Source organism: Lithobates pipiens, unplaced genomic scaffold (assembly GCF_037356315.1).
Source record: "Lithobates pipiens isolate NorthernLeopardFrog02 unplaced genomic scaffold, aLitPip1_a1.2 Scaffold_13, whole genome shotgun sequence".
In the NCBI taxonomy this organism is placed as follows: domain Eukaryota; kingdom Metazoa; phylum Chordata; class Amphibia; order Anura; family Ranidae; genus Lithobates; species Lithobates pipiens.
In genome coordinates, this window is record NW_027507718.1 from 170,189,253 (window position 1) to 170,201,243 (window position 11,991).

At 44.3% G+C, this 11,991-nt stretch overlaps 1 protein-coding gene across 7 annotated transcripts in view; it reads right to left on the minus strand.

The window, feature by feature from the left end:
• TCF3 (transcription factor 3) overlaps positions 1–9,539 on the minus strand; it is a 162,461-nt gene extending 152,922 nt beyond the window's left edge. For 2 of the 7 annotated variants that reach the window (XM_077475861.1, XM_077475855.1), the window contains exon 1: positions 9,316–9,532. The gene's annotated coding sequence lies outside the window, so the exon portion shown is untranslated. Of the gene's footprint in view, positions 1–8,866 lie in introns of all 7 variants that reach the window. The other 5 variants (XM_077475859.1, XM_077475857.1, XM_077475856.1 and 2 more) reach the window with 5 other exon arrangements.
• Between the last annotated feature and the right edge of the window lie 2,452 nt (positions 9,540–11,991).

Sequence of the window (11,991 nt, forward strand, 5' to 3'; positions counted from 1 at the left end):
GAAGTTACAAAAAGGGGAGGAAAGTCTGTCCTAAATACCTTTTTACATAACTAAAGCCATGGTCAAGTGGCACTGCCGTTCCAAGCCTTCCGTCATCCTTGGCATACTTCCTGCAGGAGCATATTTGGCACAAAATGGGGTTTTAATAGAAATGCAGTTTTTCCGAACCAGATAGTGTCAACTCAGCATTAGCTAGAATGGCAATTGTTCTCCATTATGCCTACAAACATTGGGGATAGAGATTAGCTATTGCACTTCTTTTAGCATATGTGGAAATTGATTTCCCTCCACCATACCTGTATAAAATTGTAAGCCACCCCCATTAAAGTCTATATTAAACTGTTGGAGCGCAGCGCAAAAAAACAAAAACACAACCAAACACCAAGCTATAACTTTCTTGTTATAAAAACCTCAGCATAGCAAAACTCTCAGGTGACAAAAGCCTATAGATGGGAGAACTGATAACTTTATATTACAGATGGTACATCTAGAAAATTCCAGGTGACCAGTTAGGGTTCATGCAGTGTTAATTTAATCAACTAAATAAGACTAAAAACAACTGAGATGACTAAAATACGACTAAAACTAAAATGCCATTTTAGTCAAAAGACTAAAACCAAATAGAAATTTGACTTCAAAAATTAACACTGGTCTGTAGTGCATGTTCATACCTCAATACCATAACAGCATATTAGATTTTTCACTCCAGCAGTATATAATGAGTTTGGAAATTGCAGAGAAATGTTAACTAATGCATTACAATTTAACCACTTGAGATCCGCGCTATTGCCAAATGACGGCATTAGCGCGGACCTACATTTCCGGGACTACGTCTATTGACGTCGTCCCGGTTACGAGCGGCCTGCGCGCCCCCTGAGGGGCGCGCGCGGCGCGCTCTGTGATCGGCGAGTCCATGAGACTCGCCTGATCACCGATCCGTGCAAGGGGTCGATCCCGACCCCTTATCACGTGATCAGCTGTCAGCCAATGACAGCTGATCATGTGATAGAACGGAGCCGGTAATCGGCTATTATTCCTCCTCGCGCTGTCAGAAAAAAAAAAAAAGCCGATCACCGGCGGCCGTGATCGGGACATCAGTCCCGATCACGGCCATCAATACAAGGGACCACCTGCCACCTGCCAGTGCCCACCTGCCTCCCGCAGTGCCATCCTGAAGTAAAATAAAACGCAAAAGTAAGTGCCCCCCGTCAGTGCCCACAGTGCCACCCAATCTGCCTCAAAGGTGCTGCACCCCAGTGCCGCCCATCAGTGCCCAGCAGTGCCACCTATCAGAGCCACCTATCAGTGCCCATCAGTCCCATCTATCTGTGGTACCTATCAGTGCCCATCCGTGCCACCCATCCGTGCCACTTATCCGTGCCACCCATCCGTGCCATCTTATCTGTGCCCATCTTTGCCCATCAGTGCCGCCTTATCTGTGCCTATTAGTGCCGCCTTAACTATGCCTATCAGTGCAGCCTTTCAGTGCCCACCAATGCAGCCCATCAGTGCCCACCAATGCAGCCCATCAGTGCCCACCAATGCAGCCCATCAGTGCCCACCAATGCAGCCCATCAGTGCCCACCAATGCAGCCCATCAGTGCCCACCAATGCAGCCCATCAGTGCCCACCAATGCAGCCCATCAGTGCCGCCTAATCAGCGCACTTCAATGAAGGAGAAAAATGACCCGTTTGCAAAATTTTATAACAAACTATTAAAACATGATTTTATTTTATTTATTTTTTGCATCTTTTTTTGTTTGTTTAGCAAAAAATAAAACTCCGAGCTGTAACTAAATACCACCAAAAGAAAGCTCTATTTGTGGGAAAAAAAATGACAAAAATTTCATTTGGGTACAGTGTTGTATGCCCGCGCAATTGTCATTCAAAGTGCATCAGCGCTGAAAGCTGAAAATTGGTCTGGGACTGAGGGGGGTTTAAGTGCCCAGTAAGCAAGTGGTTAATTACACCTATTAAGCTTTAGACCACTAAAATGAGTTTTAGTCAACTAAAACGTACTGGAGATTTAGTCGACAAACAACTGAAGACTAAAATGGGACTAAAACTAAAATGGCATTTTAGTCCTAAGACTAAAACTAAATTGAAATTTGCTGGCAAAATTAACACTGGGTTCATGTATATGGATGCTATAGGCTAACTGTAATATTTTCTGCTGCATTTCCTTGCCCAGGGAGCTGCAGGTGCCTCTAATTCAAGTGAAAGGCTGTGGACGACTGTACTCTTGTAAACACAAAAGCTTCTCTGCATGGACACTGAACCCGGCCATAGACTGTTTTTTTTGACTAAACGTAAGGAATTGTCAAACCGTTCACTTTTCAAATCTGTAGTGTGCCAGCTGCACCACACAATTTTTGTGACGCAACCTAAAGTGCCTGATACAACATGCTGGATTTTTTTATTTTGAAAAAGGAAACAAAAAATGATGGCACAATGGTATGAGCCGTTTTGTTTTTCAACTCATCCATGGCTGGCTTTATTCATACACGCACTGTGTATTTTCTGAACGAGAAACATGCTTACAAAAATGGCTACATGTAAAACCCTAAAAAGTTTAACCATAATATAGTATATAATATTTACACAATACAAGTCAGAGTACATATAGGACAAGCTGAATACACCAAAAACTAAAGGAGCATGTTACATCCTTAAGGGCCCATTAACAATATGTGCTTTGGTAATGCACTAATGCAACAATACTGGTATAGTAAGACAGCTTTAATTTAGAACGTGTTAGCAACACACCTTAAAATATAATAAAAAATAAATAAAAAACCCACACACACCCCAATGATCAGAATATGCATTGCAATACAGCATTGGCTAAATGGGACCACAATGAGCAGTAGACCCAGGACGATTGTAAAAATGTTATTTTTTCCTAAATCTGACAGCTGCTGGATTTTTGATAAAGTAATATTTTCACTCCAAAAGCCACATTGCAGCATCCAGTGTTGAACTCCATGCAGTCAATTGGGTGTCCTGGTAAAACACACACACACACACACACACACACACACTATTGCCTTTGGTGTCTCTTGCTGGGAAGATTTACCCCCTCCATTTGTCCTGATGACCATCGTCACCGGAAAGAAATCCAGTAGTCACCGAAGCATGTATATAGGAGAAACCTCTCTTTAGGACACCCGTGTCTGTGACAACTGTTTAAGGGATGTCCACTCTAAACAAGTTGTCCTCAAATCCTTGTGTCTACAGGGCAGGAAATGGAGTGATTTCCCCAATAGGACAGCCATAAAGTGATGTGGCCTTAGGCACCAAATCTGCAGACTGATTCACTGATGGATGCTCAGTGCTAACTGTATTAGGCCGGTCATACATGATTTGAACAATTAATGGCAGGCTGAATGTACCAAGTTGATCGATCAACTTGGGTACAACTAGCATGCCAGATGCTCTTGTGATGATTGCTAGCGGCTGCTAAAGCCACTAGTGAGGATCAAACACCTTCCACGGCAGGAGGGATTCCCCTGTCAGCACTGTGTTTTAATGGGGAAATCGTGCTAATTTGCTTTCTGTGTATGGCCTGCCCTATTTTAAAATAGGAATAAAAAAAAAATAAAAAAAAAGAAGAATTAATGGGAGAATATTACAAGAAAATTAAAAACACTGATGAAATCAGATATAAATGTATGAGGAAAAAAAAAAAAAAGGCACATGTAATTTGTTTGCAACTACTATAAATATGAGCGTTTTAGCTTCTTGTAATCCCTTGCACACTATCAAAACAGAGTGTAAGGGCACTATTTACTTGCACAGGTATTCCGTGCTTCCCTGTGTGGCCAATTCTATTGAAGTCAATTGGCATACAGCTGCTGCTCCCAATAGGACATGCGGTGCTCATCCCTGAACACAGACAGTGCGAGTTCGGGAACATGCACTAGCACGGATGTCATATTGGGAACAGCACCGACACGCTCCACGCAAATGAAGCACAAGAGAGTAGTGATCAGGTAAAGTTTTGTAACCCGTGCCAACCTAATGTTGGAGCATCAAATAGAAATAATTGGGGGATCCAAGTTACTACCTTTAGCACAAGTTTCTCTTACTGTCATGGGCTTAATGATTTGACAAAATGACAAACTCAGATTAAATAAAACATGTTAACTGGAGTTCAAGACGTGTTTCACACTCTTAACAGCACACTATTAAACACTGGCAAAATGTCACTACTGGTTTTCATGTTTTTTCACAAGTGAACGTGAATGCTTTAAAATCAAATCCTAGCATCAAAGAATGCTATAGCTGTGCTTTTGACACCCTGCAATTGAATTGGAGGGAAGTGGGTTGCAGCACAGCCTAGAGAATGCCTTAAAATTCTTGATGCAATGCAAATGGAAGCCACTCCAATATGTTGGCGTATACAGTTCCAATTGCCCGTCAATGTTATAGTTGTCTAACATCTGGGCAGGGGATTTAAGAGCATTAAAAGCATAGCTAAAGGCCTCATGCACATTGGTATGCCTGTGTTTTGCTTTTCTATATGAAAGAGTTGTCATAAAAAGTTGTCCAAGCTTCCCAGATGACATCTAGATGACTTTCTTGCATTTAAAAGGTTTGTCTGTTTTAAAGCAGGTTTAGACACGTTTACCTCCGTTCAGCTACATTCAACTCTTCAAAACCCACATAAAACAGACCATAAATGCAAATTCGTTTTGACTTGGTAAATGCAGCTAAAATTCTGAGCTTGAAAAGACTTCTAAACAACGAGTGTACAAATGTAGGAAGGTTTGTTTTGTGGACCCCAACACTTTGTTTTTGATGCTAGCATGCGTGAAGCCTAACATGCTTGTTTTTGTCACATTTCTAACCCTGTATGAAAGGGGCCTAGAAACCGCAAGTCGGCGAGCAGAATTAAACCCAAATTGCTTGACTGGCTGCAAAAGTATTTTGAGATGCATTAACATTTTCTGTAGGTCTTCTTTTAAAAAAGGGAAACTTTTTGTAAGCAAACATTCCAAAAAACAATGAATAAAAAATCCTAACAAACATGTAATACACATTTTCATAAGGCCTAATAAGAAGGTAAATACGTGTGCATATCCCTGGGGTTCTTCTAACAGACTTTGGGAAGTGGGACTCAATGAAAGTGAACTAAAATAACTTGCACATTACAAAGTAGGCCTCATGCACACTGCTGCTCTTAAACTGACGTTTTTGGGGCTTTTGGCCTTTTTTTTGTCAAAGCCCCTCAACGCACCTTGATAAAAGCCTATGGGGTTGATTTACTGAGGCTCAGTTCATAGTTGTGGACACAGTTGCATGACAAGTCACAGCCCATTGATTTCAATAAAACCTGTTCAAATCTATGCAACTTAAAGTCACAGCAACTTTGAAAAGATTTCTGCACTATTTTAATTCTTTGAGGTGATTTGAGTGCCAGAGAGTATATAATTCACACAAGCGTAAACGGAGCCTAAAACTGGTGCAGCTGTGCATGGTAGTCAGTTTCTAACTTCCACTTTTGGGTGGAACTCCACCTTAAACAAGCTGAACTTCCGCTTCTTCATCGCCTCCCCTTCCGATGCCACATTTGACACCTTTCGGGGGGGGGGGGCTGTTCTTGATGGGGCCGCGGCCTGTCTTTTGGAAGTTCAGCCCCCTCCTCCTTCCTCGCCGTCAGGCCAATTAGAGAGCAATACCAACAAATGCTGCACCCAACAGCCGATTTACAGCGGTTCCGACATTGTGGGCTCCCTGGACAGGTAAGCGTCCCAATATTAAAATGTCAGCAGCTGCAGTATTTGTAGCTGCTGACTTAATTTTTCATGGGGTCGGCGGACCTCTGCTTTAAAGCTTTGACAAAAAAAAAAAAAAATGGAACTGGTGTCTATGCAGAGTGAAACAACCCCTGTGTGTCCATGCATACATAGGCTTTAGAGGAGTTTAGACGCAGTGAAATCTTATTACCCTGAATACAGAAGAATCATGTTCAGGAGGGGAGCATTAAAAACAAATAAGGTGCTAGCTCAGCATTTAGTCATCTCGATGGCCAGAATACATTAAAATTCTAGCCAATGAAACATCTAATCGCTGCTTAACTGGTTTGAAAAAACATAACTTAGTTGAGTTAAACGCAGATTTTCTACTGTCAGAAGAAACAGCATTTTACAATAAACCAGTGTGAGGCCTTAGGTTGAAAAAGACCATCAAATTCAACCAATAGAATAAAAAAAAAAAAAAAAAAAATGTATTACAGTAGAACTGAATGAAAAGCTTTTTTTTGTTTTATCTTGGATAGAGTAAAGAGGGGGGGGGGGGGGGGGGGGTTCGAACCCCAGCAAAGTTTTTTTTTTGCCAATGGGGTTCCAAGAGGGAAATTTCCAGAGCCATCACCACAATAGGAATTGAGAGGAAATTCCTCACTGGAGACACCAGAATTAGTGCAGGAACCTTTCGAAGTCTCTGCAACATGGGTGGTGGCGCTTTGAAGGGTTCCATTGCCGGCAATGGAGTGCGACTTGTCATACGATTTGGAACTGTCAAGTCGCATGACAAGTCACACCCCATTGCCGGCAATGGAACCCTTCAAAACACCGCCAAGCCAACCATGTTGCAGAGACTCCTGCACTACCCCCCCCCCCCCCCCCCCAATTTCATTGTGACTTGCATATACTTCTGTTAAGTGAAGCCACAGTGAAATTGGGAGGTACAAATCACACTGGCCTGCGGATTTGAAAGTGCGCTGAAGTAGCACGCTTTCAAAGCCATACTGGTGTGAACCAGGGCTAATGGAGCAATAAAAAGTTGACAGGGCTCCACTACGTCCAAAACAACAAAAAAACAAACAACAACCGCACAAAAAGTTTAAGTTTTATGTAAACTTGAACAATAACTATCTATCCAATTTGCTCCTGTCACTGTTAAATAAATCATAGAAAGCTTTTTTTTTTTAGTATATCTGTTCGAATGCAAACAAAAATTGAGATTATATATATATATATATATAAAATCTATAAATAAAAAGGGAAAATAAAAATATAAGTACACTCCAAAGACATGTGGATAGGTGAACCTAAACTGGCCCTAGTATGTGAGTTAGGGACCTTAGATTATAAACTCCCCCTTGAGGGCATGGATTGATGCAACACACACACACATACATCAATCCATGCTACTTTATTATTGGTACTTGTATAGCGCTGTCAATTTACATATGTAAAGCGTTGTGCGAATTGACAGCGCTATACAAGTACCAATAATAAAGTAGCTGTTGATCCAGCCAGAAATCTTGCGAGCTGATAACTTTCTGTTCTCTCTGCCTTTGGGCCAATATCATTAAAGTGGGGTACCCCCTAAAAAAAAAAAATTTAAAGTCAGCAGCTACAAATACTGCAGCTGCTGGCTTTTAATAATCGGACACTTACCTGCCCCAGGGTCCAGCGATGCGGGGGAACGAAGCCCCCCCCTCGCTCCCCGCTCCGTCATGCATATTGTGGGCACCCGGCTGTGGCTTCACAGCCGGGCACCCACTGCGCATGCGCGAGCGGCGCAGGGCGCCGTGATACGCCGTACAGTCACCTGGGACACATGACAGGTCCCAGGTGAATGTGCGGCGCGAGGGGAAGTGATGTCACCAGCCCGGGCAATGAGGAAGGCAGATTACGAGGGACCCCCTAGCAACCGGTATTTAGAGGTGAGTAAAAATTTTTTTTTTTTGCCAATTATTATTTATTTTATTTTTTTTACGAATTTTAAGCAGTTTTAATTTTTTGGTGGCAACACCACTTTAAGCAATGTTCCTCACAATCTACAAAACACCTCCCCTTGTTATGGAAGCGGGAAGAAGAGAGTTTACATAGTCCTAACAGTGCTATGTAGTTGTCACCTAAGGTGACAATGCTGTTCAGTTGTCACCCTAGCACAGGAAGTGAGTTAATAACAGGATTACCAGGATAAAATAAAGGATGGCACATGCTAAAAGTAAAGCAGCCACCACCTCTAATGTCCTGTGAACTACAATACGATCAATGTTTGTCCCTGGCATTAGATCCGCTCTAACCTGGTATGTACAACTAACTAGGAATTTAAAGTCCTTTAAAGATCCCTTTCAAGCAAAGGTTTTTAAATCATTCACAGAAGTTTTTTTTTTTTTTTTCCCCCCCTTCTTCCTCCTCTGATGAATGCTCCAGTCCCACTCCTACCCATTTAACACATAGCAGATGTTTCTGTAGCTCACAGAAAGACACCCCCCCCCTCTTCCCCTCCTCCTCCTCATCCACCACCTCCCTCTTATCCCTCCACTCCTTCAACAAACTGAGCCTGCCAAACTCACAGGAAGAACCAATTCCTTATGGACAAAAGGTTCTCATCCACCATTACACCCCTACCATGCTTCCTCAGGCCAACACCAGCCGACATCCAAAAACATGGCCAACTCTGAACAAGGAAGAAGAGGGGAGGGGGGGGGGGGGTCCGGGGAGCCATGGAGCACATGAAAAAAAAACAAAAGCCATTATTGCCACAGGACTACAAAACTTAAAAACTTTATTTAGCCATAGACACGGCTGGGCAGGCAAACAAATCAGTGGATGGAAAAAACAGGGGGAGCTTTAACTTTTCTAAACTATGCAGAAGATGATAAAAAATAGAAGTATATACTGAAATCAGCTGCTAGAAGACTAGAATTCAGTGCTAGGAAGGGTTACTTTGTGTGAACTATAAAGAAAGCCTGCACCCAAGTCATCAGACAAATCCAATACCCCCCCCAGAGGCCTGGCCAATCGAATAGCAACAATTATTGGTCCTCCTGACTTTCAGATCACAGAGAACGACAAAACAAAAGCACAGATCTACCTGGGGGTTTTTTTTCAGAAAGTCCACCTACCTCCAGGAGGATTTCATGGAGTCGTCAGTAAATAATTCCCAGCCAGTCAAGAGACTAGGGCGAACAAAGGTGCAAGAAGCAGTATTTGGGGGTTCCCCCGCCCCCCCCACACACACTTTGTTTTTCTCCTCCTCTATGGTGGGGTGCAGAAGGTCTGTGTTCTTCTGGAGAATCAGCAACTGTAACTAGTTCCAGTGCTACAATGTATCGAGAGAGAGAGGGGGAGGGAGGGGAAAAGGAAGAAATCCACACCTCCCCCCATCTAGAAAGCGTCCCCCTCCCCCATCCTCCTCCCCTCTTTACACTTTTCACTATTTCCAGTCCCTCGGCTACACACTGAGGTAAACCTACCCAGCTTCCCCGTGTTGCTCCCCACAGTCAATGAGCGCCTCCTACACACGTTTCTGCTCGCTCTATCGCTACACAAAGGTACTAGGTCAACACCTCACCCTATAGGGCTTTCCAGGTACGTGGAGGAGAAAGCCAGGGACTCTTTTCCTCTCTCCCTCTCTCTCTTTCTCCCCCCTTCTCTCAGCGCGGAGGGATACAAGGAACCGGAGAGGCCAAGTGACGTCGCCTTACTACCGCCCTCCTAGAATAAACAAATCCTGGAGAGATGAGCGTTGGCTGCCCGCTGAGCTGGCCAATGGCTGAAGGGAGCTCAGCCGCTCTCCGCCAATTGTCCTTCTCCGGCGAGCTTGTGAATCCACAACGCTACGAGGGCTGGGGGGGATAATGTGTGTGTATGTGCGCGCGCGCTGACTTCCGGTGTTACATGACGTGAGAGCGTGCAACCATGTTTGTTCTCTCACACAGTCTATGGGCCGCAGAGATGCCAGCTCTGCACATACAATGGCTGGAACAGCGGGGGGGTCACGGCTTCTATTAGAGGAGAGGTATTGGTAAACACAGCGCAGCCGGGTGAATGTGCACTTTGATTTCACAGGCTCGACATTAGCATAGGAAAAAATGGAGGGATTGGGGGGGGGGGGGAGAAAAACGAGTGGGATGTAATAGGATACAATAGGCTCAATTCACGTTTGGGTCATGTGACACGTTTTCCCCAAATATCATCAACTTACCGTGCCTTTATACCATATTTACCTCAAAAAGCAAAAACACATTCACATTAAATAGCGGCAAAGTCAATTCACTAAAGGAAATAAACGTGTCAAATAAGTAGGCCTTTTCTTCAAGTCAAACTCGAACACTTTCGTGGAGCACAACAATTTGTTTTTTATAGCGGAAACAATACATATATTTTGCAATGAAATAACATTTTTAATCATATGACATTAATCACAAGAACCCCTTTACGTCTGAATCCGCAGAGTTCCCCCTTTTACGTCTGAATCCGCAGAGTTCCCCCTTTTACGTCTGAATCCGCAGAGTTCCCCCTTTTACGTCTGAATCCGCAGAGTTCCCCCTTTTACGTCTGAATCCGCAGAGTTCCCCCTTTTACGTCTGAATCCGCAGAGTTCCCCCTTTTACGTCTGAATCCGCAGAGTTCCCCCTTTTACAAATGAATCCGCAGAGTTCCCCCTTTACAAATGAATCCGCAGAGTTCCCCCTTTACACCTGAATCTGCAGAGCGATGCTTTTCGGCCTCCAGCGGGGCGCTTTTAACCCCTTCCAAAGAGCTTTTCAGGTGCTTTGGAAGTGCTGCCCACTCATTTCAATAGACAGGGCATTTTGGGAGCGCTAAATACAGCACTCCCAATCCGGCCCAAGATTTGCTTGCAGGACTTTTCCTAACACCCACAAGCTCACCGCCCCAATGTGAAAAGTCACACTGAAATAAATGGGAGGTGGTTTTCAGGCGCTATTTCTAGCACTAAAATGCCTGAAAACCACTGCAGTGTGAAAGGGGTCTGGGGGGGGGGGGGGCTCTGATGTAAGGGAGAACTCTGGGGACTCTAGTGTAAAGGATTCTCTGGGAAAACGGAGAACTCTGATGTACGGAGAGGACTCTGATGTAAGGGGGAACACTGCGACCTCTTGTGTAAAGAACTCTAATGTAAAGGGTGCTTTGAGAACCCCGATTTACCTTGGTGTACTCACTCAGAAGCAGGGGAGGGGAGGGATGGTGAGCTCACCCATCCCTTGGCAGTCAGCACTTCTCATCCAGATGTATCTGTGGCTGCTGAGCTTCAAATTTCCCACCACTACTTTCCTTGCCAGGAATTGGAGTGTGGGCAGACACAGTGTTAGCGGTGGGAGAAAAAGGAGCAGATCGAGCCCTCTTTCTTCTCCGTCAATGTGGGGGGCCAGGATAACTGTTAGTGCTGGCTTTGGGCAGTGGGAAAAAAAAGAGTGTAACGGACACTCTCGACTTAGACAACTGCAGCCAGCAACCCCGCTGGGAAGCCATAGTCCAGTCTGAATAATGTGTCTGGATTTCAGGCGTTCTGAAACCCTGACGCATGATTCAAAACACAAACTGTCCGGGTGAATCCCAGACAGGTGGCAACCCTACAAGTAGTGGTCCAGGCATGTGAAATTTAAAGCAGAGTTCCACCCAAAAGGGGAATTTCCACTTGTTTGCATACCACCCCCCTCCACTGCCACATTTGATACTTTCTAGGGGGCGAACGGGTTTTGCCTGCTTTTGACAGGTACCTGCTCCCACTTCCTGGTTAGATTGCCGCACAGCGATCTGCGACCTTTCTGGCCCCTCCTCCTTCCCCCTGCTGCCTCCTGGGACACACAGAGGTCCCAGATAACAGCGGTACCAATTTAAAAGCGTATCGTGACTCACACATGCACAGTATACAACAGGTTCCAGAGCCTGCACTTGAAGCCGATTGACAAATCGGCTAGGTGTGCAGGCATCGCAGGATCCCTAGCCAGGTAAGTGTCCTTATATTTAAAAAGTCAGCAGCTACAGTATTTGTAGCTTCTGGCTTTTATTTTTATTTTTTTTACAGACTGGAACTCCTCTTTAAGGAATATATGATCTTTCAGCTGGTTGTTAACCATTTAGCAACAGTCTGCCTGCGTTGTACTGCAGACGAGAGGCTGCTGTTGGCAAAGTGACATACCTGTATATCGCTGCCTAATTTCAGGTTTAGGGCAAATGCACGATGTCCTGGCCGGCTCCCACCGTGATTGTACACAGCAGGAGT